The sequence below is a fragment of the Macaca thibetana genome, chromosome X (assembly GCF_024542745.1).
Source record: "Macaca thibetana thibetana isolate TM-01 chromosome X, ASM2454274v1, whole genome shotgun sequence".
NCBI lineage: Eukaryota > Metazoa > Chordata > Mammalia > Primates > Cercopithecidae > Macaca > Macaca thibetana.
The window spans coordinates 89,079,547-89,082,358 of NC_065598.1; the positions used below are offsets into that span (position 1 = coordinate 89,079,547).

The following is a 2,812-nucleotide window of genomic DNA, read 5'->3' on the forward strand; positions in this document are numbered from 1 at the left end:
TGACCTTCCATATTCCTCTTGGCAATAGTCTAAACATGATTGTTTTGCAACTTGCTGGAAAGTGTCAGCATTTAAATGTCATTCCTTAATCTGAAATTGAAGTTCATTTTCATTGCGAATATTCTTCCATGTTGCAAGGAAGACTTGGTGCTCCATTTTGCCATCTTCTACAAAAAGCACATTGAGTGGGCTGAGGCAGCTGAAGTAGAATACATCGATATTGTTTTTCATAGCCACCTGTTTAAAAGACTCCCCAGAAGATCACCTTGAGAGGGGATAACCATAGGCTGTTCCAGGTTCGTTGCAGTAGTGGTGCCAACAAGGCTGTCCCCTGCATCAGTGCTCCCATGATGAATTGGCAAGTGTTTACGATGGATTCCATGACTTCCTTCCACAAAAGCATTGGAAGGCTTGTGATACACAGAGGCCAAAGAACCAATGTGGCAGATTAGTTCATCCAACACAGTTGGCTCAATAAATTCCGTCTTCAGAGATCTGTGGCTTCTCAGACAAGACTACTTATTTAGCTGTGACAGGGTCAGTTGAGAGAAGATCCCAATAAATATAGCCCTGGTCTTGAAGGTCAGGATTATCAGAATCCTGTGTTGCCAAAGTCAACACCTGCTGGACTAGCTTCTGTGTTTCTGGTGGTTTCTTGAGAAACAGCTTCACTATGGCAGTAAGCAGAGTGAGCTGCACCTGGGTGCTTTCATCATGAAAACCCTCCAGGAAGCTTTCTAGTAACTCATCTGCATTGTTAATTCTTTCAGCATATTCTCCCACAATCCAAATCATAGCCTCTCGAGCATCTGGCTCATCCAGTGAGTCTAAGTTCTCACATACAGTGGCAATGATACTTTCACACTTGTTAGAGTATTTGCAGAAGATGTCCCTGATGACAACAATCATTTCTTGGACCACATAATTCACTTTGGTCTGGATTAGATCAAGCAATGTGCTTACACAGCACACTGCAGATTGCTCCATCTTGATGGCACACCGTCCAATGGCCCTCACAGCTTTTTGAACAAAGTCAACATTCACCACTGTGGCATATTCCTTCAGTTCTGCCAGAATTTGAGTGATGTTGGCTTGTGATGCCAAATGAATCCTGATGTCCAGCTTCTCTAGTTTAACATAGATGGGATCATTGTACTTCACAAAGAAGACTTTGATTTCCTGCTTCAAGATTTCAGGCCTTTTCTGGACAATTAAGTTGATGTTCCTCAGGGAGACATACTGCACTTCTGACTCCCCGGACAGCAAAATGACAAGTGGAGGGGCTAACTTCTTCAGCAGCATATTGTAGTAGTCAGAATCCTTAGGTAACAATTCTAGAAACTTCATTAGGACTTTTACTGCTGAAAGCACCCCTGCTGAGTTGGCATGGGATAGCTGGGGAGTTACCCGCTCACAGATGCGCTGAGCCTCCCGATCATCTTTAGGGTTGTAATTAGACAGGCAGTCCAGGATGAAATCTGGCCACTTCAGTGCACTCATTCAGGGCTGTCAGCAGCTTATTAATGTTCTGTGTGTTCAGATCGAGTAAGTTGCTGTTTGGTTGAGACTCACTGATTTCAGATAATGCTGCTACAGCATTAGCCACCACCATTACATTTGAATCTGCTATAAGACCTCATAGAGAATCCAAAAACCCCTGATCTTCCACCATTTGGGCGTCGATATCATGGAGATTTGCCACGCATACTGCTGCTGTTTTCCGAACATAGGAATCCTCATCCTCCAACCACTTGAGGAGGGGCTCACAGAGATATTCTGTAATTTTGTCTACCCGGATGCACCCCATGGTTTTGACTGCCAAGGCTCTAATCAAAGGATTAGGATCTTCACAGTCCTTTATGAAACTGTTTACAGCCATGATGGCCATGCCTGGCTGACTCTTGGCATAGTTCATCAAATAGAGATACACAAGCTTCTTTAGTTCCAGATTGCCAGTCTGCATACAGTTCATTATGTCTGGAAAGACAGAACTAGCATCCTTCCCCACGGTCGCAACAGCAATCACTTTCTTCGCAGCCTCCTTTCTCTTTTCTTTCTTTTCATTGTTGAGTTCAGCTTTTAGTTCAAATATTTCTCCTTTTTTATTGGTTGTGAAATACTTGGAGTCAGTCATGACTTTGGATCTTTAATGTGCACTGGAGGCAGAGGTGAAGGTGAGGGAGGGGTGGTGGTGGCAGCCAGAGAGCACAGCCCCGGTGGTGGTGTAATGGTTCACATTTGGTTGCCTAGATTTTATTGATGAGGTAAGAACAGAAGTGCTCCAACAGCAATCTGTGTATATATCTATAATTGCACTGGGCACAGCACATTGAAATAATCTATGTAAATATCTCACTCCCTAAACCAGAGGTTTTTGAAGTGTGATTCAAAGACCCTCGGAGTCCCTAAAACAATTTTAGAAGGTTTATAAGATCCTCCCTTTTCAACAATGTACCTGTGTGAGGCTGAAATGTTTTTGTATATGTCAATCAAATAACATATCACAACAGATTGAATGAAGTAGTTATGACAATCCACTTCTTCTATTTATTAAGATAGATATTAAATAAATTTTCAAAAATGTAAAATAATTCTACTCTTCTCATTATCTTTTTTATAAAAATATCACAATTTTTAAGAAAATATATGTTAATAATGTCAATATATAGTGGGCTTATTATTGGCATTTAAAATAAATCAATAAATTAGAATTGTAAAAGTTTCTGTTTTTTTTTGTTTTTTGTTTTTTGTTTTTTTTTTTGAGACGGAGTCTGGCTCTGTCGTCCAGGCTGGAGTGCAGTGGCCGGATCTC

The 2,812-nt window shown here is 41.3% G+C and overlaps 1 pseudogene across 1 annotated transcript; it reads right to left on the reverse strand.

The window, feature by feature from the left end:
- Nucleotides 1–227: 227 nt before the first annotated feature.
- Nucleotides 228–2,192, reverse strand: LOC126945838 (AP-2 complex subunit beta-like; annotated as a pseudogene). Its single transcript, XR_007722550.1, has one exon. The product of XR_007722550.1 is annotated as an AP-2 complex subunit beta-like (transcript).
- Nucleotides 2,193–2,812: the final 620 nt, after the last annotated feature.